This window comes from Manduca sexta, chromosome 2 (assembly GCF_014839805.1).
Source record: "Manduca sexta isolate Smith_Timp_Sample1 chromosome 2, JHU_Msex_v1.0, whole genome shotgun sequence".
Lineage (NCBI taxonomy): Eukaryota > Metazoa > Arthropoda > Insecta > Lepidoptera > Sphingidae > Manduca > Manduca sexta.
This window is the reverse complement of record NC_051116.1, coordinates 4,516,291-4,542,554: the sequence shown is the minus strand read 5'-3', so window position 1 is coordinate 4,542,554 and position 26,264 is coordinate 4,516,291. Positions and strand designations below refer to the sequence as shown.

Genomic DNA, 26,264 nt, shown 5'->3' with positions numbered 1-26,264 from the left:
TACGACTAATATAAAACCCCATTAACTATAACCACATCACTCCTCCCAACGCAATTTCGATCATCCCAGTACTACATTGTAGTTGCAAGGAACGTGGACGTGGTAAAATTCAAATTCAACGTCTGAGAGAAACCCGTGTGGGCAGTTAGCAGGTTGACTTGATATAGTTGCATTGACGTAGGGTATAAGTCAGAGGACATTTTACTGGTAGGTCTCTCAAATTAGAGTCCGCCTGGGTAGGTACCATCGCAATGTCTATTTTGTCATCAAGCAGTAATGTGTAGTCACTGTTGTGTTCAGGTTTGAAGGACATTGTAGCCAGTATAATTACTGGACATAATTCCGCCTGGGTAGGTACCATCGCAATTTCTATTTTGTCATCAAGCAGCGATGTGTAGTCACTGTTGTGTTCAGGTTTGAAGGACATTGTAGCCAGTGTAACTACTGGACATAATGAGACTTAGCATTTCACGTCTCAGGATGGCGAGCGCAGTGGAATACCAAACAATACTTTGTAATTCAAGGTGTTGGATGGTGTTTCCACTATTTATGGGTGGTTGTATCGCTTACCATCAGGCGAACGGCAAGCTCGTCTCGTCATTCAAAGCAGTAAAAAAAACATATTTTTTATCAAACTTAGGGCATGTTTTATAATGTATGAATAAACGCTAACCCTTGAAAAACAGAAAATGTGTCCATCGATATAGCTTTCGGATTTTATCGCAGCGTTTTATATTATGATTTTCCTTCGACGTTTCAAAGACTGCAGTCTTTGGGCGGACTGAGGTGTTGGTCTTCCGAAAATTCAGTCACAATATCTACCTACATTTTACAATTATACAAAATTAACGTTTGCTCGCGGCTTAGCCTGAAGGAGTTTTCCGGGATAAAAGTCCCGCTATACTTTCCCGGAATGGAAGCGTATACCTTCCCATCGTTTATCTATCTCCATACCAAATTTCATACAAATCAGTTCAGTAGATTTTGAGAAAATCGATAACATATAGACAGTCAGAAAAGGGGACTTTGTTTTATAATATGTATAGATGTCAATATACTGTTGAAGGTTTTATATGTATTATATCAATTTAGCTGGCTGATATAGTAAATTTCATTGTAGTTTCCATAGCGATGGAAAATAACGAGAACAAAAATTATGTTACTGTGATACATATGATGTAGCGTAAGCTTTGCTAATAGTGAATAAACTCTGCTCTGTTTATAAATTCTGAGGGCGTTATTACTCTGCAATCTATCCCATTCCTAACATATACTTCATAGAAGATAAAAATCTTAATTCTAACACAAAGTAAATATTAATAATTAATAAAATCATAAGACATTTCTAACATCTTATGAATTACACCACACACGAACAGATATCTAACAGGAATACTAAATAGTTAAGATAAACATAGACGGGTAGCAAGTAATAAGCGTACGATGTCTGAGTGTATCGCGACATCGTAAGATAATTATAATTTTAGTTTATGGGGCCAGTATATTATATGATGCTTCGAAGAGCTCTATAACTAGGCGTTGCTCGCGGCTTTGTCTGTATAAAAGTACTTCCCAAAAAGAGCTTTTCCATGGCCATTTTCGAAAAATTTTATCTTGGTTATAAAAACATAAAAAAAAGTGCTGATTTTAAATATGTCGCTTAAGTCAATTAGCTTTTTAGCCGTCGATATAAACATGGCGGAATGTGAGTGCACTAACTGTGCCTGTATCTAACCTTACGAGGTTAAGTGAACTTATATATAATTGTTTAAAATAGTGAGTTGAAGAACGATTCCAAAATTTTCGAATGGCAGCGGTGGGATTCGAACCCACGCCTCCGAAGAGACTGGTGCCTTAAACCAGCGCCTTAGACCGCTCGGCCACGCTACCATATGCTCTCTGTAACATAACATACGAATAAATAACAATAATGTAGAGTTGCTATATAATGAAACAAAACAGTGTGTTGGCAGCGGTGGGATTCGAACCCACGCCTCCGAAGAGACTGGTGCCTTAAACCAGCGCCTTAGACCGCTCGGCCACGCTACCACATTGCCCAATCACATAATAAACAAACAACTATCCAGCATTTTATAAAATTACCTCTACAATATTCTCCTTCTCAGTTTTAACAGTAAGTCCCACGTTTAACCCATTCGAGACAATTTAAGTCCTTTTATAAAACAGACGTTGATAAATAAAAAGATTTGTAACCGTCAGACGAGTGAATAAAGCTTATTTTCCTGATGTACGCAGTGTGTTTTATAATTTTCTGTTGTGACTGAAATTGTTTTATTTTGTATTTTTGTTGTAAATTGTTTTTGTTTGCAGCTTCGCCTGTCGAGTTATTTATCTGAAATAAGATTATGAAAATAAATTTGGCTTGGTGTGCATGTATTGGAGATTTTTATGAATGAAAGAGTTTTGAGAATGTATTTATTAGTTCCAAAAGTAGTCTTTAAATTCCAACAATATCTCTTTGAAAATCATCGTACAAAATGCTTATACTGCATTATGTCTCTACAGCTATATACCTTTGAGTAAGAACAATAATTTCGTCTAAAGACATTTACGTTACATAGTGTTTGGATATGCATATTATTATTTTATAAACATAATTTCTTCTGATTGTGGTTCATGATTTCTAAGCAGTTTGGCAAAATAAAGCAACATACATAATGTTAACATAATAATAGTGGAAACAACACATCTTTAACCATCAAAGCAAGTTTTAACTTCCCTAAAGTTATAACTTATTTGCAGGGATTATAACTTGAACATAACCCTATAGAATTATTTATTACCACGTTTTTCATTTGATGTTTTACAAATTTGATTTCTTAAATTATTACAACTTACGACAATTTTCGTCTCTATACTATAAGACATAAAGCCATTAACCGAGGTAGTTAACTGAGAAGCTTTAAAGCCGATTATAAGATGTAAGCAATATTGGGCTCTGTTACACATCCAACGTGTATAAGACAATGCGAAGTCACAAAGGACTCACTTTCAGAGAATTGTCTTTCTCTGCGAATCTCTTCCCAGTTCCACGATACAATAATTTTTTTTGGAGGTGACATTTTTGGAGCCGAATTGTTGCACTTAGTCTTTTCTAGCCTAAATTTGACCACGATGGCCAACCTCAACGCAGATCCGCCAGGTACACAGGAGATATTAGGAGTGCATTAGTGTGTGCGCAATACACGTGCACTCTCTGTTCCTTCACCCACATAATCCGGTAAGATCGTAATCTGACATGACTCGAGAGATATCGGGCATTAGACTAACGGCTTTACGTGCTTTCTGAGACACGAAGGTATCACACCGACTTCCTGACTACGAGCTGCGCCTGAGTAACTTTTCAGAAAAAAACCAGTTGCATCTATATTTGTCTCGACCCCGGATTTCAATATATAACCTCAGTACGGTGTCGTAATTATATTGTATACGCATAACAACTAAGGTACCGAGACAATCGCACTATATTTACAATCAAGTGCAGTGAGTCAACAAAGAAAGAAAATTTTCGTGAGTCACTGCACATATCGTCACTTTATACCTTTCTCATATTCTCTAAGGTCTTAAGTAATGACAGATAAATGAGCCTATGGTAAATGGTTTATATGATCCAGAGCAAAGAGGGTAGCGTGGCCGAGCGGTCTAAGGCGCTGGTTTAAGGCACCAGTCTCTTCGGAGGCGTGGGTTCGAATCTCACCGCTGCCAACACACTGTTTTGTATCATTGTATAGCTACTATACTTCACTTATTGGTATATTATACTACGGAGAGCATATGGTAGCGTGGCCGAGCGGTTTAAGGCGCTGGTTTAAGGCACCAGTCTCTTCGGAGGCGTGGGTTCGAATCCCACCGCTGCCAAAATATTTTTTGCCAAGACGCTCTATTGAGCATTTTATTCCATCTACTTAAGGCTTAACATAATATGTGCACAAATTAATGATGTTACATCAAATATCTTTGTTAAAATTACAAAGTCTTAAACACGGAAAATGTTACCTTCTCCAAAACAACGCTATTCCAGCATCCATACGCCACTCCTTTAGCTTTGTGCATTATTGTTTCACAGTTAAATCTACCTTTCTTTGTACATCGTATTATTTAAGCCCACGGCAGCTTCTGTGCTTATATTGAAATGAATTTTTAATAAAACACTATTCTTATGTCTAGCGTTCAAAGTTTTAATACGTCTGAGATGAAGTCCCAGATGTGGGGATGATCTGATGGATGACACTAAATGCAACTGTTTTGGTAGGTTTTTATTCGGGAAGAAGCACTACGTTGCTGTTGGTAAGTGCGGAGTAAATCAAATTTTGCTGGTAGTAGGATATCTTTTGCATCCGCCCGGATAGCAACAACCGTACACAAGATGTTAAAAACCGATTAGTAGTCCATTAAGTGTCGCGCTCCGGATTCGGCCAGTGTGTATCCGGTTCCAACAGGCCGACATAATTGTGTTGACTGTCGAGGGATAATCTCTCGTTAGTCGACATTCTATTGGACCCCACTCCACTTTCCATCAGGTGTAGAGTACTTCGCGTGTTTGTATAAAGAAAAAACTTAAAAATGTTATAGCCTACAAAGGTAAACGGATTAATGGCCTGTCTGATAGTAAGCCGTCGCTATAGATGACCAGCAATACCAGGGGCCCAGGCAAACCGTTACTTTTATGAGAAGTTTAACATCCAACGCTTAGTTTTGTTAGCTCTGCCAACTTTAGTGGTTCCGATAGCAGAAGATGGCAGATGTTTAGGGTACTAGACATGGCATACTGTTCTACTTCTATTTAAAAAAAAATCGATAATGATATAAATAACGGTACATATTTTGTTGTTAGACCGCTCGGCCACGCTACCATATGCTTTGTGTAGTATAATATACCAACAAGTAAAGTAAAGTAGCTATATAATGAAACAAAACAGTGTGTTGGCAGCGGTGGGATTCAAACCCACGCCTCCGAAGAGACTGGTGCCTTAAACCAGCGCCTTAGACCGCTCGGCCACGCTACCATATGCTTTGTGTAGTATAATATACCAACAAGTAAAGTAAAGTAGCTATATAATGAAACAAAACAGTGTGTTGGCAGCGGTGGGATTCAAACCCACGCCTCCGAAGAGACTGGTGCCTTAAACCAGCGCCTTAGACCGCTCGGCCACGCTACCATATGCTTTGTGTAGTATAATATACCAACAAGTAAAGTAAAGTAGCTATATAATGAAACAAAACAGTGTGTTGGCAGCGGTGGGATTCAAACCCACGCCTCCGAAGAGACTGGTGCCTTAAACCAGCGCCTTAGACCGCTCGGCCACGCTACCATATGCTTTGTGTAGTATAATATACCAACAAGTAAAGTAAAGTAGCTATATAATGAAACAAAATAGTGTGTTGGCAGCGGTGGGATTCAAACCCACGCCTCCGAAGAGACTGGTGCCTTAAACCAGCGCCTTAGACCGCTCGGCCACGCTACCATATGCTTTGTGTAGTATAATATACCAACAAGTAAAGTAAAGTAGCTATATAATGAAACAAAACAGTGTGTTGGCAGCGGTGGGATTCAAACCCACGCCTCCGAAGAGACTGGTGCCTTAAACCAGCGCCTTAGACCGCTCGGCCACGCTACCATATGCTTTGTGTAGTATAATATACCAACAAGTAAAGTAAAGTAGCTATATAATGAAACAAAACAGTGTGTTGGCAGCGGTGGGATTCGAACCCACGCCTCCGAAGAGACTGGTGCCTTAAACCAGCGCCTTAGACCGCTCGGCCACGCTACCATATGCTTTGTGTAGTATAATATACCAACAAGTAAAGTAAAGTAGCTATATAATGAACACAAAACAGTGTGTTGGCAGCGGTGGGATTCCAACCCACGCCTCCGAAGAGACTGGTGCCTTAAACCAGCGCCTTAGACCGCTCGGCCACGCTACCACATGCTCTCTGTAACATAACATACAAATAACTAACAATAGAGTAAGTATATAATGAAACAAAACAGTGTCTTGGCAGCGGTGGGATTCCAACCCACGCCTCCGAAAAGACTGGTGCCTTAAACCAGCGCCTTAGACCGCTCGGCTGCGCTACCATTGTGCTATTCTTTTATAAAAATTGTTTTGCTCGAGCACGATGACTATAGAAAAAAATAGAAATCATACTTTCAAACCACGTATATCGAGGAATCTCTTTAGCTGGTTTGAAGTTTGTGACTCTCAAGCGCTATTCGATTCATTATCATTTAAATTACACTCATCTTTAGCCAATTTTTAATCAACAGAAAACAAGTTGGTATTATCTATATATATAAAAATCAATTGCTGTTCGTTAGTCTCGCTAAAACTTTTCTCTTTTTAGAAATAAAGAACTGTAACATATATATAGATGTATTCAGAAATAAGTCTGTTTCATAGTTGTAATATGAGGTCCGATTTCTTTGGTTTATTTTGTTCAAATACAAAACATTTCAGAAATAAATAAAGTGTAAAAATGTCAGTGGGTTCTTAAAAATAGAAAATAAATAAATAAATTTCAAGACTATTATTAAAATCTATCATCAATTTGTCAGTGCGTGAGAACTTTATTTATTGTTATTGTCGCAAAATGCCACGGAGAAGATGACTTAGATCGTCGAAGTTAATCAAATGTGCGACAAGCTACCGCACGCGTAAACCGTACTCTCGACTAGCGAGAGACAGATAATGATAACATACGTATTGTATGGCAAAATTGTTTTTCACAATAAATAATAATAATAAATGTATGTAGGTGATACGAAGTTCACCGGGTCATCTAGTTATAAATAAAATCTTTATTCAGAATATTATTGTGTGGTGGTGTATTTGATTTGTAGGACGACCATTGTGCTAAGGTCTCCGATTCAATTCCTGCGCCATATGATATTGTGTTTCCAGCTCGATTTGAAGGCTAGAATTTGTGCCCGATATGGCGATAGGTTGTGCCCGATATGGCGATAGGCTCGCCCCCTATCACATCATGGGACGGAACATACTTGGCGAAAAGTGGGTGCCCTAGTTGCGCCTCTGCATACCCCTTCGGGGATAAAATGCGTGATGTTATGTATGTATGTAAATCTTTATTCAGAATAACATACTATTGATGAGCTTTTAGTTTACTTCTCGCTTGTCCTACGTTTAAAATAAATGTTGGCGGTAGTTGGGAACCACTTTATGTGTCGCATTATACGTGACCTTACAAGCTGGTGTCTCTCTCACACCTAATGAATCTGAATGTAATACGTACAGGATGTTTCTGATTTAATATATATCGATTGCACTAAAAAAATATTTTTTGAAAAGAAAAATATTATTTAAACATTAGTTATTCAATTTGTTGTTTTTTATTGACGAAATATGTTTTTCGGGTACCCGAAATAAGTTAGTAAGTTGAATTTAAATTCAATGCACCAAATACAGTAACACGTGTTCCAACAATCGAGATTTCATGAATATTTATAATTTGTACGGTAAATCTTTAACTAAACAAAAGGTATGAGTTTCCAACGAAATATTGAATTCAGAATTTGTTCAAATTTTTTTTTTTTGTTTTTATCAACTAACAAAGTGAGATGTAAAAAGTAAAAATGACAGCCAAAACGAATTCTGGCATATGACGATTGAACGGATGACAGCAAAGGGGTTAAAGATTTGGTTCCCACAAAAAAAAAATCACAATATGCATATTATTTTATTTAGTACGGGGAAACTTTAACTTTTATATATTTATTAAAATCCACAGCCCTTAATACTAGAGTTTTCACATTCGATTTCGTATAAAAGTAAAAACTGAACAGAAACCCGTTGTATTAGTATGTAAGTGATATAATGTCTTTTGAATACTGGAAAGAGAGATGTTAACGGGGAAAAATACAAAATTAATAAAAAAATAAATACTAGAAAAAGAACTTTAGACCTATACATAATATATACCTATACATAATTCCCTAAAATTATTTTTACTAGTACCTATATAAGTGGAGATTATGTCTGTGTTCATTGAAACTGCTAACATATGGAACTGCTACTTGGATTTTTTTATTCATCTATAGAGCTATATTTTCCATGACTGTTACAGTTTTAATTTTATTTGAGGATGTATTTTAACAGATTCGCGAGCAGAACACAATGTTCAGTACACAAAATTCCTTTGAAATTTTTTATTAAATCGTATTAATAAAATATAAAAAAAGACTTGTGACTTCTCAGAACACCCTGTATGTATAGAGAAAGCTCAGTACCTAATCGTATATCATTATATTGTGATACAGATGTATTTAATAAGAATCGGTAGCCATGGGAACTGAGGTTTCCGTGTATCATCAATTCAGACAATAATAGAATGGATAGTGTGTATTTTTGGCTCGATACCTATTCATAAATTATCTACGTTTCGGTAGTGTATTTGATTTGTAGGACGACCATCGTGCTAAGGTCTTCGATTCAATTCCTGCGCCATATGATATTGCGTTTCCAGCTCGATTTGAAGGCTAGAATTTGTGTTCGATATGGCGATAGGCTAGTCTATCACATCATAGGACGGAATAAGCTTGGCGAAAAGTAAGTACAGTTAGTTGCTGTTCTGTCCGCCCCTTTGGGGTTAGAAGGTTCCAATCTATGTAAGTATGTAGGTAAGGTAATTAGATCAGGCAGTAAACCATCTAAACAGGTAAGTCCTTAAAAAAAATTACACTCCATTCGACTACAGTAAATGGAGACGACCGTGTACAGTTCTGACAGATCCAGAGGACGATATCACACTGGCTATTCGACGTAAGAACGTCTGGAAACTCCAACACTGCACTAGACCGCAGTTCCGTCCTCGTCGCCGAGGACCTCCCCGCTTTCCCCGTCCCCTAACCCTTCTAATAGTTCCAGCCTGCATGCCAGCGAATAACGGTAACAAATAGGTAGTTGATTTCATCCCATAATCATCAATGTCTACACCCTCTCCTAGTGGTCGTCTTGTGCCGAGGTTCGTCACCCGTTAGTGAGTTGCCCTGCATGAATGCCAATAAGTCCGGTGTGTTAGTAAGCTAACCTTTGTCTGGCTAATAAACGTATTCTTTATTAAAAGATAAAGATTTTTATTTTGTAAAACATGAGTGACAATAAATTTGTACAAGATTTTCAGTTATGACAGTGGCTACATGTTAATTATTAAGTTTTTAATATATATCGCACTCTTAGTAAAATTAACCCATTCCAAAATTGCCAATTTGTGGGATTCGTCAAACGACCAATTTCTGTTTGCGACCTTTTAATTTTTTCCCTTTTTTTCATGTTATAGATTTCATATTTACCTATCTTTAATAAACTCAATTTTATAGCAACTTCAAAAAAAAAAGTAGCAAACACAAACTAGTTTTCCAACGACTGTCACAAATTAACAATTTTGAAATAGGTCATTATTTTATTAAGAGTGCGATATATACATTCAAATTCATATTATGGATAGAACAGGATACATACAGAAATAGACAGAAAAGAACTATAAAAGTACAAGTATAATTATCAATGTAATGGCGTTCGATAAAATGTTTAATTAATATGATATTTGAATTAATTTAATGAGAAACACTATTACCAGTTCCGTAGAGCTGTTGATAATTATTGTAACACATGTTTATTCGTCACGCTATCTGTAAGGGGCTTTTATATTGATAAACGCGGTTTAAAAAACGTTTGATTCGAATAACGATTATGTATTTTTTTTATTGCTTTGAATGACGACACGAGCTTACCGTTTACCTGATGGTAAGCGAAGCGACCGCCCATAAACAGTACAAACACTTTGAATTATAAAATATTATTTGGTATTCCACTGCGCCCGATAATGCTCCATCCTGACATGAGATTTCAGTCTTACTATGTTCAGTAGTTACACTGACTAGAAACTTCTTCAACCCGGAATACAACAGTGACTGCACACTGCTGCTAGGCGGTAGAAATAGACATTGCGATAGTCCCAGGCGTAACCTACCCAGGCGGACTTTCACATATAAGAGACCACCAACACTATATGTACATATATAGACAGAATTAGACATAATTCTAACATTGAAATTAAACTAATTTTCCGGATTCTATCGCGGTTTTTTGTTTTTTATTTTTCTCCCGACGTTTCGAAGACTTTGCAGCCTTCATGGTCACGGGGGGGACTGAGGTGTTGTTCATCCGCAAAGTCAAAGTTACAATATCTACCTACATTTTACAATTATACAACTTTTTTAAAATTTTAGCTGTTGGTGGTCCGATCTACGCAAAATGAGCTCACAGTGTCATTTTTTTTATATATTGAAGTATACATCTTAAAGAATCTAAAATTATTACTAGAAAATATCTGTCACATGTTTTACTTTTGATTAAAATTAAATGCTGTTAGCTATACGAAAAAATCTAAATGTTTTTATGAGAAAAAAAATCTCATTTTTTTTAAATTTATAACAGTTATTCCATATTTGTAAACGGCATGTCCTATTATCTGAAGTCATCTGCAAATATAAAACGCAGCGTTTTTAATCCAATTGTAAAAGCCCTTTATATACACAAAAGCTCGATTCATGATCACTGATAACTCCTATCAGTGAGTGATGAATGAAGATTCTAATACAATTAATAAATAGACACGGGTATCTTCGGAGCTTTCATTGATAAAAGCTCTTTTGAAGGTTCCGTTGGAGAAAAAGTAAAGCTTTGGTTTTATATTTAATTAGCTTTTGACCATGGATACGCTCAAAGGCCTTGCCCGGGGCAAAAGTTGTTCCCTGAGTTCATATAGTAATAATTAGACTGCTTCGGTGGCGTGGTAGCACTGTATGCGCGATACGACAGCGCTCTGAGGTCCTGGTTTCAAATCCTGGGAAGAGCAATGTGATATATGGGATTTTCTGCATAGTATCAGCCCAGAGTCTTGAATTCGTGCCCGATATGGCGAGAGGCTTGCACCTGACAGGGTGCGGGTCATCATGGGACGAAAAACACTTGGCAAAAATTGGGTGCCGTAGTTGCGCCTTTGCATACTCCTTTGGGAATAAATGCATGATAATATTGTGTGTGTGTACATTAGTATTCTGTGGCTTATATATTTTTTCAAAGATCAAAGATCTGGAGATAAATGGATGCAATAGGCACACGTAAGAGAGGTATGGAGAAAACGAGTGGAGGTCTCGAAGATGCCACTACTACAAATTAATTAAATTAAGTTACAAAATTTCCAGGTGTATAAAACTAAATTTTTAATTTCAATTTGAGTAGTAGATATAAATCGTTTTTTATTTTTTTTATTTTTTATTGTGTGGCCGAACTTTTAATTACACAATAGAATATTATTTTTCAATCACAATTTAGTTGATTTCGTCCCCTTCTGGAATCTGGATGACCTAATTGCGGTAAATTTAATAAAATTGCAATAAATATTGCTTGATTTAGGAACCGAATCATCGACCTTCTAGTCCACACGTCCCACTACTTCAGTTATTTCTCAGCCCCCACTAAACTTAAGAAACAATATTCATTTATTAAACAAACTGTTATAACTTACGCAAGAAACTAAAAAAATACGTGAACATCTCAAAGAGAATACAGCCAAAGAACTGAAAGGAGAAAAAATACCACGGTAATATTATTTGCAGAGACACTTTGCAAAACTTTGCACTCAACGAGAAATTTCGGCTTTGTTAGCAAAAGTGCTTTGTAAACTTACGTGTTGACAATTTGTTATTGAGCGTAGTGGATTGGATATTGAAGGTAGTTTTGAAGGGTAAATTCAGGTGAATTAGTTAATATCAGCCCTGTATATACTGTCCCACTGCTGGGAACGGGCCTCCTCTACTACTGAGAGGGATTAGGCCTTAGTCCACCACGCTGGCCTAGTGCGGATTGGTAGACTTCACACACCTTCGAAATTCCTATAGAAAACTTCTCAGATGTGCAGGTTTCCTCACGATGTTTTCCTTCACCGTTAAAGCGAACGATAATTCACAAAGAAAACACATGATTTTAGAAAAGTCAGAGATGTGTGCCCTTGGGATTTGAACCTGCAGACATTAATCTTCGTAGTCCGTTCCATACCCAACTAGGCTATCGCCGCTATTCATTATGTATATTAGGTGAATTAGTTAGTATGCAAGTATATTTATCATTATAATCATCAGCCGCAGGATGTCCACTGCTAAACATAGGCCTCACCCAAAGATTTCCAGATCGACCTATTGGAAGCGACCCGCATCCAGCGACGTCCTGCGACATTTATTATGTCTGTCCACCTCGTGGTTGGACGTCAGGTATATTCAAGCCGTCTTTTGAGAAATAGTACATAGACTGACTGATCACTGGTGGTATCTGGATGGTGTTTCTACTGTTTATGGACGGTCGTACCGCTTACAATCAGGCGAACGGCAAGCTCGTCTCGTCATTCAAAGCAAAAAAAAATACAGGCCACGGCAATTTTTCTGATCTATAATAAATAAAACGCAAGCCGATAGCAACAACATGCACTAGATTATATCTCGGGCTATCCAAATGTATTTTTAAGTCTCAATTTTCAGTTGTCGAACTTGAAAATTGAATCCACACCCTCACCAAACATAGGCCATGAGCTACTCAACCTAAACTGGTTATAATTAAACAATCCTAAGCATCCATTAAGATATAAACGGAAGTATAAAACATTCGGAAAACCATTCACTGATACATTTTAATACACGAACTTTCACTAACATGCGCCATTAGTTTTTCATTGTTTGCTTTTAACTGAATCAGTATATTTGGTATTTTAATGCAGTTCGGTATTTTTATTCGGGTATGATTCATATTATGTATTCATATTCATATTTTATTGTTATTGCTGTCTTAATACTATTAAATTTAGAGTTAGATTGTATTGTTAGATGTAAGTGTTTTGGCCAAGTGCTGTAAACTTTCATTTAATTTATAAATAAATGTGGAATATATTATATTTTAATGTGTTCAGGTATAATAATATACAGGGTCATTTTCACATTGCGTTACTAAATGAGACCACATACTTATCTACTTGAAAACAACACTACAATAACTTATTTTCGCCTAAGACGTAAAATAAAAAATAAGTTTCGAACAAAATAAATTTAATAAAAACTAATTTTAATTTTACGCGCCCTAATGCCACTACTACTACTCTAAGAGAATTCATCGCAGTGGCAACATCGTACTTTCAGTCAGAAATACACCCACACACACGCTATATCCGCATTAAACTACAAAATAATAAAAAAATCTGAAAACTAAAACGAGGATTTTCGGTAAAAATATTCGTTATTAATTAATGATTTTTTGGCACAATGTCAGCAAAGGTGAAGACGGGTGTGTGCTTTCATTTACTAACGCAATGGCAAAAGTACCCTGTAAAGGTACACATGGTTTTATAGAGCGCAATCTAGATTACTGGTGGCATCTTTCTCATAATATGTGAGCGTCCGTCTGGGTAGGTACCAACGCATTGTAGCGTATCGCCGTACCCAGCAAAAAAACAAGACTCCGCTTGATACTGAGTAGAAAAAAAGATATCACTGCCCGGCTCAGGAATCGAACCCGAGAACTGTGCAGTCATACCTAAACACAACTACGTCATAGAGACAGTCAATATATACAAACTTTTTAACCTTAGGAGTGATGAGAAGTGACAAAAAATAATCGTAATCTAATGGCAAATTTTATGAATTTTCCACCTTGCTGTCTTTTAAGGCTGATTTAGCCAAAATAGCCCCCATGAACGACTATGTTTTTTTAATGAATATGTAAGTTGAGTGTCTGGAGAAGTTTTTGACTTACCTTTGAACCACGAAGTCACCTGTTTTGTTTTTTAATTTAAAGAAGAAAATTTAAGATATAATTCATAGAACGTAAGTTTTTCACTTTACATCAACATTTTCATAATTTTCATTAAATTTACGAAGCTGATTGTTTTTATCAATAAAGTACAACCAATGAAAATTTTGTTGCAATAAAAAAATCTCGAATAAGTCTTCTACTTTTTTAAAAAGAAAACATTTATTCGTGCAAATCGAAAATTTTCAAAAATATAAAAAAATATACATTACTCGAAAACTATGAAAAATCGCGGAACATACATGGGGGTGATTCGGATAGCCCAAGGGGTGCTCTATCTCTGGACCTCCGCTTGACACTACTTTCTGGGACACCCTGTATATTGTAATACTAAATCCATTCTCGTCTGAGACACAAAACATTTTAAAATAAGTTCCCGATAACACATATGAACAATTCCGTAAAATTGTATGAAGTAATAGCTGAATCATCGCTAAGAAATTCTAAATCGTTAAAGTTTGAGTCACGGTGTTTTATAATAAATATTTGTTTTATAGCACTTATGACGTCACCGGAATCCGTACACGGTTCTTAAATTCTTATATCTTAGGGTGACAAACATTGCAATACTTTGTAATTCAAAATTCAGATAGTGTTTCTATTGTTTAAAAGTGGTTTTATAATTTATTATTCACGGAGCGATTTACTCGTCTCGTTATAATATAATAATAATAACATCAGCCCTGTATTATATACTTGCCCACTGCTGAGCACGGGCCTCCTCTACTACTGAGAGGGATTAGGCCTTAGTCCACCACGCTGGCCTAGTGCGGATTGGTAGACTTCACACACCTTCGAAAGTCCTATAGAGAACTTCTTAGATGTGCAGGTTTCCTCACGATGTTTTCCTTCACACACATGATTTTAGAAAAGTCAGAGGTGTGTGCCCTTGTGATTTGAACCTGCGGACATTCGTCTTCACAGTCCGTTCCACACCCAACTAGGCTATCGCCGCTTACATCTCGTTATAGATTATTAAAATTATTCTAATTTAAGCCCGAAATAAAGTGCAACAGTTAAACATAATGAATTACTTTTTGGTCTAATATAATTGCTTGAATCTCTTTTCAAGTGCCTCCAAACTTTTTTCAAAGGTCAATGCACATTTAATTGTTGACAAAAATAAATTACGTTGATTAGCTACAGTTTATGCACCGACACTCTGTTGAATTTTTGTCTCTTTCTAACGCATGTAAATGGGTATATTTGTTTCGTTCTGATGCGTTCCGTGTTGCATTGTAGTATAGGTATAACTTGAACATAAATGTAAATAACCGGAATATTATATTATAGGCAACGGCTGATGATATAATGCACGAAAAAACTCACCGAGTTTATGATTGCATCAGTTAGAAGAATAAGCTGTGTATATTTTTAACAAATAGGTAAAATAAAAAAGAATCTAAGGGCTATATTAATAGATGTTATTTGGCAATGCTCTTGCAATATCAGTCGAAACATTGTCAAATTACAGTCAGTATCGTGATTCATGGAAGGATCTTGGGGAGGCCTTTGCCCAACATTGGGACATTATAGGCTGATACGATACGATACGATCTTAATATCGTTGCTATTTAATAAACAGATTTAACTGCATCTCAACTAATATCATAAGTCGCAGCATGAGACCGATTTAGACAGCTGAGTTTTGTTTCTCAAACCATGCCGACTCAGCTGACAATATGCGCTTAAATAACAACTCAAGTTATGTTTATATCTTAAATTTCTTTCATAATTCTATTAAAATGTGAGATCAGTTTATTCAAACAGCCCTAAGGTAGATAAGTTTCTATTTATTTTTATTAATAATTTGGTTGACAGTATTAAAATGAATTATAAATAATATTCAATACTTACAAGTTTTGTGGTAGCAAGATTTTCTGGTGACAGTTTTAAGGCTTGAATCCAAGCTGTGGAAACTGGTATGTACAATATATTTATTTAAAAATGGCGTTCCTTGAAGTCAAGAAATCCTTGAAATTGACTTTCACGGCCGTTAAATAAATTGTATTAAAGTTGTTTTTTACCTCACAAATAATGTTTCCACGAAGTTTAAGCCAACTTAAAAATGCTAGTCCTAAAAATACACAGGCAATTTATCATTTTGGAATGTACAATGAAAGTATCTATATGATTTCCACATACAAATAACGGGAGTTATATAATAATTTCGCGTCTTATCTAGTTTTCCGCTCTTCTGCAAAGTGCAAGCTTTATGTCCGAAACAAAATATTAGGTTCAAAAATAAATTCACATCTGCGCTTTACACATATACTACATACGAATACAATCAAGCAAACTGTGACCATGGTATACTAAAGTTTTTGTCCACTTGTTTCAAGATATCGTTTTTACAAGCATTTTTGTTCTGTACACGCTCCGGTTAGCATCCGACAATGGCTTCGAAAAAGACAATTAGTTTTAAGAGTTTGACAGGAATTCAGTACATTTGAATCGACATAATGACGTAAGAAGTTTCTAGAACAGAACTTAAAAAGTTACATAGATAAGCAGCATATTGGTAAATGTATAGGTAAATATTTTTTTGGTTTTTGAAGGCGATTTAATTTTGGTAAAAATTTTTCATTTTCAACTTTTTTCTATTAGTAATAAGAAATAAACTGCCTTGGCAGCGTAGTTTTATTACGCACGCGATGCGAATACCACGCTAAGGTCCTCGGTTGTAGTCCGGGTTGGGCAAAAAAAATTGTGACTAGGTTTTTCCATGTTAAAAATTACTCAGTCGCAGGTCGAAGTCGGGAAGTTGGTGGTGTGATACCCTCGTGTCTCGGAAAGCACGTAAAGCCGTTGATCCTGCGCCTGATCTCTCTCTGGTTATATCCGATTACCGTCTCACCAGACTATGAGAGTGCAGGAACAGGGAGTGCACCTGAGTATGGCGCGCATACTTGTGCACTATAATATCTCCTGCGTACTTGGCTGATATCTGTTGGCCGCTGTGAGCGAAATGCTAAACAAGTATTACTAATTACGAAGATAATTTATTGGAACGGCAACATGTTACTTTCAGTCAGAAATACATTTACACACACCATCTTCGTCGCACTTAACTATAATGGTAAAAAATCAGAATACCAAAGCCGAGATTTTTGGCAAATATATTTGTTATTCATGGATAATTTTTAGCACAATGTTAGCAGAGGTGAAGACGAATGTGTTGAAATAAAACTATTTTTACGGATTTTATCGCGATTTTATTCCGCATAGATCGGACCGTTAACAGCAAAAAACTTCAAATTTAGTCAAATCAAATTATTTGTTTGTAAGCATAGATTGTTTACAGGTGTTATCGCAATACATAATTAATTTTTTAATATGCTTTGCTGTTGCTTCAGCGTACAAATATATAATACACACACAATTTTATGATGATTATTACATCACATAAAGTTATTGTATAATCGAAAATGTAAGTGCATATTGTAACTGAGTTTTCGGACGACCAACGCCTCAGTCCTCCCGTGACCAGCCTGCAAAGTCTTCAAAACGTCGGGAGATGATAATATAAAAATAGTTTTATTTCAATTCTAACATTCGCGTAAACATAAGAAATCATTAGACCATATCGCACTCTTAATAAAATAATGACCCATTCTAAAATTGCCAATTTGTGGGAATCGTCAAACAACCAATTTCTGTTTGTGACCTTTTAGTTATTTCCCATTTTTTTTTCATGCTATAGGTTTCATTCTTTACCTATCTTTAATAAGCTAAATTTTTAAGCAACTTCAAAAAAAAGGTAGCAAACAAAAATTAGTTTTCCGACGACTGCCACAAATTATCAATTTTGAAATAGCTCATTATTTTATTAAGAGTGTTATATATTCTTCTAATGATTTTTTCTATTAATTTAGCAACACAATATAAATGACCTTGTATAGAGATAGATCATTGCGTACCGAGGGAAAATTAAATTTCTAACAAACGAAACTACAGCATTGTAGTACAGATTGCAATACAAAAACCCTACTTTTGAAATACAAAGAAACATAAGTTTTTATGCTGAAACGCGTTAATATCACGTGCCCGACTTTTTGTGTTCAAACGTTTTCTCATTTGATCTATTCAGGAGTGTTTTTATTGGAAATATTAAAAAGTTAATTGAAAATTGACACGCTCCTCTGAATTTGCTGTTGCGAGTGCATTTCTAGTTATTAAGGGAAATATCTTAAGAAAGCTTAGAAGAGAATTCTCCTATATATTTATTTATTTAAACTCTTTATTGTACATCAAAACTGTAAAGAATAATAAATGTAGAACAGAGATGGTGTAATAACAGGAAGTACAAATGGCGGTCTTATCGCTATCTGCGATTTCTTCCAGACAACCTTTAACTTTTTCTTTTTGATTGATTCTGGCTGAACTTAATTCTGGCCTTTACTAAGGCCAGAATTAAGTTAAATCTTTTTAAACGGGATAAATATAACGTGAAAATTCAGAGTGATATTAAAACTTGTTATATGTAATTTTTTAAAATACAATTTTGTCCTTTTTGTATAATTGTAAAATGTAGGTAGATACCTAACTTTGACTTTTCGGACGACCAACACCTTAGTCCTACCGTATCCATGAAGGCTGCTAAATCTTCGAGACGTCGAGAGAAAATTATATAGTAAAAAACCACCATAAAATCTGGAAAATAGTTTTATTTCAATATATTTAATTTTCATGCAGTCCATACCTACAATTACGAGGAGACCTAGGTCTTAGGTCTCAGGTTCGTTCCCCGGGTCAGGAAGTGATTCTGGTTTCTTCTTCTCAGTATCAAGCCTCAGTATCAAGTCTGGACAGGTTCCCCGGGTCAGAAAGTGATATTGGTTTTCTCTCCTCAGTATTAAGCCGGAGTCTGAAATTTATGCCCGATATGGCGATAGGTTTGCCTCTATCATATCATGGGACGGAACAAATACCGCGGAAAGTGGCTACCTCTCGCCTCTGTGTACTTCTTAGAGGATGAAAGGTGTGAGTGTGTATGGAATTTAATTTATTGCCATATATTTTTACTGTGGTGAAAAAAATGCTGTTTGTTTAAAGTTCCTAAATAATAATATAATAGACTTTGTTTAATTCCATACAACATACGATAAATTTTGATTACTAGGTTATATAATAAATAATTATTGTACCTAATAAAGTTCATAAATACAGACATAATATTTATCTTACTACATATTATATAAAAGAAGCTGTTATATTCTACAAAAACGCCAATTCGCCCACAAATTCATATTGCTATATTAAAAGAAAATTAATTAACAAATTGACATAGAGACCGCAGTAATACATTGAAAGGCGTCTCCCAAAAAGGCGGACGGACAAATTGAATACTGGCCCGGATCTGTCAAATTACTTGGAAAAAGAAGCCGCAATTAGGACACACCCGTTCGAAAATTCAAATATTCTTTCGCGAAATTAATGAAAAATAAGGCAGGAAATTTTGTTGGTTACTGAATTTATTTTTTATTTACGATTTGTTTTTAAGATACTAGAACTCAAAAAAATGTTCCGGTAAGTTTTTTCGCATATTATAATTTCGTCTCTTCTCTCCTTAATAATCATCATGTCATCTTATATCTATACTATCCCTCTCACTCGCACAACAGGGAGGCTTAATACTACCATCTCTTTTGTACACACATACTGAATTAGAGGAAAATATAGGAAATATCCGCGTATGTCGGAACACAGAATTATTAAAGATAACAAGGAATTATTGGTGCTAGAAATGATGGCAGAATATCAAAAATATTTTATGGACAAGTATTGCTTGGAGATTCGCCTCGGAATGACCTTTCCTGGAATAAAGTGATGATTAGTGGTAGGTTTCTGGTACAGGAGGATCATCTGGGTAGGTACCAATTCAATGTCTATCTCTACTTCCAAGCAGTATTTATGCACTATTGTTTTCTGTTTGAAGGATTGTAGCCAGCGTAATTACATGGCATTATGAGAATTAACATCTTATGTTTCAGCGCGTAGAGCAAATTGGAGTGCCATGAAGTGCATTAATTAATTTTCATAGATTTTTTCTGAACTACGAATTTTTACTCAATATTTCTAAAACAGAGCCAAGTTGGAATCGGAACGGACTGCCAAGACGAATGTCCGCAGTTTCAAACCCAAGGGCAAACACCTCTAACTTTTCTAAAGTTATGTGTGTATTCTATGTAAATTATAAGGTAGAGGAAGTGAGGAAACCTGCATACCTGATGATTTCTTCATATTAGTTTCGAAGGTATGTGAAGTCTGCCAAGCTACACTAGACCAGCGTGATCGACTAAGGCCTAATCCCTCTCAGTAGTAGAGGAGACCCGTGTCCAGCAGTGAGACAGTATATAACACAGGGCTGATATTATTATTATTATTTTGAAACATAAATATCACTTATTTTGAAGACATATCTAACTCTAATAACATTACTATAACATTTCAGATAAAGTTTATTCAGAAGATTGGGATCATATCTTGATCTTATAAGATGCTATCTATTTCTCTCATATCGCCTACGAAGCCAAGCAACCGTACAAAACTTAGGGCCGGCACATATTTAGCGGAACGTAGCGCAGAGAATCTTACTATCAAACTAATATCGACATAGCCATCATTGAAATAACATTCAATATCCATTAACATAATGTAATGCAATTTATTCTTGTGTTAATGGATTTTGAATATTATTTCAATGAAGAATGTTGATAATAGTTTGACAGTACAGAAATCTCTTAGCTGCGCTCCGCCATATTGGCGCCGACCCTAAGAATGAACACAATGAAAATAATACTTCGACCGAACTAATCTTACAAGTTAATATTATCAATTTTTTGGTTTTGTATTCGCAATATGTTTATCTATATTCTATATCTATACTTATATATAAAGCTGAAGTTTGTTTGTTTAAACGCGGTAATGTCAAGAACTGAACAGATTTTGATTTTTACTAATGGAAAGCTACATTACTCCCGAATGGCTACTTTTTATTCCGTGAAAATATACCGGAAAACGTTACGCGGGCGAAGCCGCAGACAAAAGTTAGTGTTTATGTTGATTAAATTATTCTCTGAATACTCTTCTATTTAGTAATGTAAATACTTATAAAATTGGATCAGCCGCTAATAAAATGTTCAAAAAACATTCCAAAGAACAGTTTGGTATAAAAATAAATGAGCATAAGGAAAGCCTTTAATTATAAATGACAGCCATTTTTAATTTGTTAGCATTATAGATGGTGTGGTAATGTCAAGAAGAGAAATATAAGGAAGAAGTTGCCAGAGACCCAACTATGATGTGTGACTTTTCGCCAAATGTGTTCCGTTTTATGATGGGACAAGCCTATCGCTATCACGCACAAATTCCAGACTTCGGGCTAATACTGAGTAGACAAAACCAATATTAAATTGTCCGACCCGGGGATCGAACCCTAGACCTCAGCACTGCAGTCGTACAGTAAACAATTGCGCTATCGAAACTTTTTACAAATAGAATATCCCATAATAGGATTATGTCAATAATGATGCGATTTTCCTCACAGCCTTGACATATGGGAAGCATGCGGGGGTTCCCAAGCCGGGATTTAAAGATGCTCTACCTTTGAAAGGATAGTAACTATAAAAATAACGTATCAGTCAAATGAAGTTCTTATTTTATACTATATTTGAGCATAAGCCCTTAATAGAAGGTTTTATGTTGTTACAAAATTAATGAGGATACCGATCGGATATGTGAGATCGTCGACGTTGTGTTTAGCAAAATATAATATCATTTTGTTGCCTATTTGGTTAAGTAACGGCAGATATAGACTGTAAATTTGGAGTCTTACTTATAAACTAGATTTAGCGTTAACAGGTGATGAAGAATTACTTATATAGCTGTCTAAAACATCACCGGGTTCCTAGTTTAAATCTTATTAAGAGACAAGATGGCGGGTTTTGACTTACAGCTGATCAAGTAAATTTGTGTTTAACTAAGCATAGCTTTGCGAATATTTTATAAGACTGTTAGTTGTTTATTACATGTCATGTAAATACGTGTTCTGTATGTGATTATCTATTGTACCCATAATTATTAATGTTGCACTATTTCCAATATATGTATAATCTATTTGTATGCTGTAGCTGACCGTACACTCAAAAAGATTTGTTGTGCTATGATAATAGTGGGGTTCAGCTGAAAATCAGTGCTGTTTTGCAGCGTATACTGAGCTGGTATCCCTTCTACCACACATCATGCAAGCAATCAGTTGTGTGCCTGGTATTGGTAACTGTGTGTGTGTGTGTGTTTTTTTTTCTTTTATACTTTTTTGTTGTATTTATGTGTGTGTAGAGAAATGAATGGTTTAAATGGTTTATTATAGTAATATTGCTCGTGTTACTATTAGTCCTATCTTTGATGGTGGATATATTTTATGTCCGCCCGGATAGCGACTGTACACAAGCTGTTAAAACCCCCTATAGTAGGCCACGTAAGTGTCGCGATCCGGGATCAGTTTGTGTATATCCGGTTCCAACAGGCCGGCGTAATTTGTTCAATGGCCGAGGGGTAATCATCTTTCGTCAGTCAACATTCTATTGGACCCCACTCCACTTACCATAAGCTGCAGTGTTGTAATTTTCCTGTAATCACTACATAGTATAAAACAAAGTTTTTCTCTGTCCCTTTGTATGCTTAAATCTTTAAAACTACGCAACGGATTTTGATGCGGTTTTTTTTAATAGATAGAGTGATTCAAGAGGAAGGTTTATATGTATAATAATATCCATTAAATAGTGGAGAAATACTGTTATTTTGTCATGTTATACCCGTGCGAAGCCAGAGCGGGGCGCTATGTTTTTTATACAACGTTCACAGTTTTTCTGTAGTGTATTTAGTATCAGCATTGTACCCGTGCGAAGCCGGGGCGGGTCGCTAGTAATAATATATAATATCAGCCCTGTATATTCTGTTTCACTTTTAGGCACGGGCCTCCTCTAGTACTGAGAGGGATAAGGTCTTAGTCTACACACTAGTCTAGAGCGGGTTGACAAATGTTACATACCCTTTAAATTCTTATAGAGACCTTCTCAGGTATGCAGATTTCCTCACGACGTTAAAGCAAGCAATAATTCCCAAAAATACACACATAACTTTAGAAAAGTCAGTGGTGTGTGCCCTTGTGTTTTGAACCTGCAGACATTCGTTTCGACAGTCCGTTCCACTCCCAACTAGGCTATCGCCGCAAATCATAGATTCAAAAGTTAAAGCCTATCAAATTCGAAGTGCAATTATTATCTAAATAGAGCAATATGCAAGTACCAAATTGAATCTAAAATAAAGGTGTTATTAATTGGATATATTGCTATCTTAACCATCGGACATAAACCAAATATACTAAAAAGAACCTTAAGCATAGCTATTAAAATACAAACTTCGTTGTACACATCATTATCTAACAATTCAGTATTCAAATCCATATGCAACTATCAAAAAGAACCTTAAATGAAGGTATAAAAATATAAAATCCGCTGTAATATCCGCTCACCGCTCCCGCTGCCGCACATTTGTATGAGCACACGGCCGATCTCGACGACTGCGGTTTGTTAATCTTTTAATGAAATTAACCCGCGCCCCACGATGTCACTAGCAAAATAGCGGAACGTTGAGCGAAATTCTTACTGGAAATGGTTCGTTGAAATATGAAATCTATATTTATAAATGAATCCCTATTTCCCTTGGTCACGTCATCACGCGTGAACGGACCGATTTCACATTTTTTTTGTTCTGTTTGTTATTGTCAGGAGGTTCTTATGAAAGAAAAAAATAAAAAAATTGCGCGGAAAATTAGAAAATTTAGGAAAACTTGACGACAATAATTTAATATAACATACTGAACCTGATGGTAAGTAGAGTGGGGTATAATAGAATGTTGATGGAGAGGATAAGAGATGATTACCCCTCGATAGTCGAAACAATTATGCCGGCCTGTTGGCAGCGGATATACACAGGCTGATCCCAAAACGTGACACTTACTTGGGCGACTATGGTGGGTTTTAACTTCTTGTGTACGGTGTTCGCTGTCCGGGCGGATATAAAATATATCCTACCACCAGTAAAACCTACCTTCTTACATTTATTATTATTAAAAGTTGTAAAATTATAAAGGCAAAAGGAAGCAGCATAGCTCATGCTGACCGGGACATTAGTTCCGAGCAGCGTTGGATTTCAGCTCCTAATTTAATAGATATGAAAGATATAGTTATTGAATTTTATAACATAGAATTTAAAGTTTGTAAGACACTAATAATGAAATAAAATGTGCAATATTTAATTAAAAAGGCCTTGGGCATTATCTTCTTTACAAAACTGCCGAAATAAAAACTATAGAATCGATTTTTAAACGATCTTTAAACGCAAGATTTACGAATTACTTTCATAACCCTCACAATTACATGGTTTATCTCATATTATTTTTTATTTTTTTTGTCATAGAAGTTAAGTTTTTGTTTTGTTTTATATTGTACCTGTAGTTTAAAAAATTGTTCATTATTAATAATATTATGTGTACCGTTTTGAGGTCCCATAAAAATATGCTACTCGCTGAGTGCTGTGGCGAATGTTATGTACGCCGTACTTGTTGTACATATCAGCGACTATAATTATTGTTTAAAACTAGTGTAGCTATGTGTAACTGTTATTATATGTACAATTTGGCAGTGCTAATAAATAAATAAATAAATAAATAGAATGATAGGTATGATTAATGATTGTTACAATATGTGTTATATGTAAACTTTATTTTATATTAAAACTACACATAGGTTAAAAGAAAGCACAACATAACAATATTATGATATGTATGTACTTTTAACCTAATAATTAATCCAAGACAGTCTACATGCCCCAAAATTCATCCAAATACGAATTCTGCCTTTCAAAGGCCTTTCACATTATTGAACACTTTAATCAAACTACGCCCCACAAACTCTCTAAACTACGCTCAAACAAGCCATTCGAACTACCACATCCATAGTCCCTAACCCCACATCCTTGCCTAGTAGATTGTTTCGTTCTTGCATAATTACTTAGCTTTTGTTACTTAATTATTGTTGGGAAATGGGGTTTTTAGCAAAAGATGAACGGCACCATTGATTTATGTATTTTGGGTGATGAATGTAAGAAACTGGATTGTTAAAGGACCATATAAAACATTGTTAACAATGTACAGTTTTTTTTTTTTATCTAGCTCTGCCTTCAATGCCTGAGGAAACCTGCGAATGAGATATCGGAATTCATCGGCTAAGCAACTGCAGAGTCCTGGAGGAAATTTGAGAGGCGATATCTGGGGAAGGAAGTGTGAGGGAAGGAGAAGGAACCCTCTTAGGATAGGAGGAGAGGACAAAGCTAGGAACTGTTAGCGAGCCCTCATAGGCCTCAATGTGAATTGAAAACCATGAGGTATACACACTTAACTGTGTGTCTAGGGCCGCGGCATAATGTTCCCCCGTACATGGACGTGCATTCAGTGTGGAGACCGAGCGCACAAGAATTGCCTCGGGGGAATGTATATTTTGGAATGATACAACTAAGGGTCCGTTCGAAATTATGTAAGCACCTAAAAAGGTGGGAGTCTATGCTTTGGTTATTTTCAATGTCATGAGGGACAAGGGGCGTGAACAGTGATTAATCGTATGTCAGCAATATCCAATGATTTGTATTAATTGTTAGATAAATAAAAAAACAACAAACAAATTCGAAAAGGTTTTGTAAACATTATACAGTGGAAGCATAAGTAAAAATACTAAAATTCTGCATACGTAATACATGAACGGCCTTTATATGGCTGTTAGTAAAGAAATCCTAGGTTCAGGTTTAACTTTAGATAATTGTATGAATTTGCAGAGCAAAATTATTCTGTGCTTTTTGTTTTTAAAAATTATAATTTAACAACATAGTAAACAATGCTAGATATGATGAATTTACCACAAAAACTTTCTTAGTCGTTTTCGATAAGGTGAAGTGCAGACGCTGTGAACTTACTCCCAAGAAATATTTCTGATAAACTGACACTGCCGAAGTTTCAGAATCAACAGCCGATTTTATAGTAAAGTTTCTCAGCAAACGCAAAAGCTGATAGTGTCTGCGCGACGCCTAAACAAGAAGTCCCTTTCACAAAAATCGTACCCGAGGGATGGGATGCAAATTATCTCTTCAACCTTAACAATAACATAATAAAACTCTAAATGGCAATGTAACGGATTGACCTGGCAACGTATAAGCGTAACCTGAAGGTCAGTAACAAATTCCGTTAATTAGAGGGTTCGTGGTCCCTTTAACTTTTTTTACTTTCCTGGGGCTTTGTGAAAAAATAAATATAAC

General features: G+C 35.8%; 11 non-coding genes across 11 annotated transcripts; 2 read left to right on the top strand and 9 right to left on the bottom strand.

Moving 5' to 3' along the window:
• Positions 1-1,808: 1,808 nt before the first annotated feature.
• Positions 1,809-1,890, bottom strand: Trnal-aag. Its single transcript has one exon. It is a non-coding gene; the product is annotated as a tRNA-Leu (tRNA).
• Positions 1,891-1,967: 77 nt separating this feature from the next.
• On the bottom strand, positions 1,968-2,049 carry Trnal-aag. The gene has a single exon. It is a non-coding gene; the product is annotated as a tRNA-Leu (tRNA).
• A 1,595-nt stretch (positions 2,050-3,644) lies between these two features.
• Positions 3,645-3,726, top strand: Trnal-aag. Its single transcript has one exon. It is a non-coding gene; the product is annotated as a tRNA-Leu (tRNA).
• A 71-nt stretch (positions 3,727-3,797) lies between these two features.
• Positions 3,798-3,879, top strand: Trnal-aag. Its single transcript has one exon. It is a non-coding gene; the product is annotated as a tRNA-Leu (tRNA).
• Positions 3,880-4,945: 1,066 nt separating this feature from the next.
• Positions 4,946-5,027, bottom strand: Trnal-aag. Its single transcript has one exon. It is a non-coding gene; the product is annotated as a tRNA-Leu (tRNA).
• A 71-nt stretch (positions 5,028-5,098) lies between these two features.
• On the bottom strand, positions 5,099-5,180 carry Trnal-aag. The gene has a single exon. It is a non-coding gene; the product is annotated as a tRNA-Leu (tRNA).
• Positions 5,181-5,251: 71 nt separating this feature from the next.
• Trnal-aag lies at positions 5,252-5,333 on the bottom strand. The gene has a single exon. It is a non-coding gene; the product is annotated as a tRNA-Leu (tRNA).
• A 71-nt stretch (positions 5,334-5,404) lies between these two features.
• Trnal-aag lies at positions 5,405-5,486 on the bottom strand. Its single transcript has one exon. It is a non-coding gene; the product is annotated as a tRNA-Leu (tRNA).
• Positions 5,487-5,557: 71 nt separating this feature from the next.
• Positions 5,558-5,639, bottom strand: Trnal-aag. The gene has a single exon. It is a non-coding gene; the product is annotated as a tRNA-Leu (tRNA).
• Positions 5,640-5,710: 71 nt separating this feature from the next.
• Positions 5,711-5,792, bottom strand: Trnal-aag. Its single transcript has one exon. It is a non-coding gene; the product is annotated as a tRNA-Leu (tRNA).
• A 72-nt stretch (positions 5,793-5,864) lies between these two features.
• Trnal-aag lies at positions 5,865-5,946 on the bottom strand. The gene has a single exon. It is a non-coding gene; the product is annotated as a tRNA-Leu (tRNA).
• Positions 5,947-26,264: the final 20,318 nt, after the last annotated feature.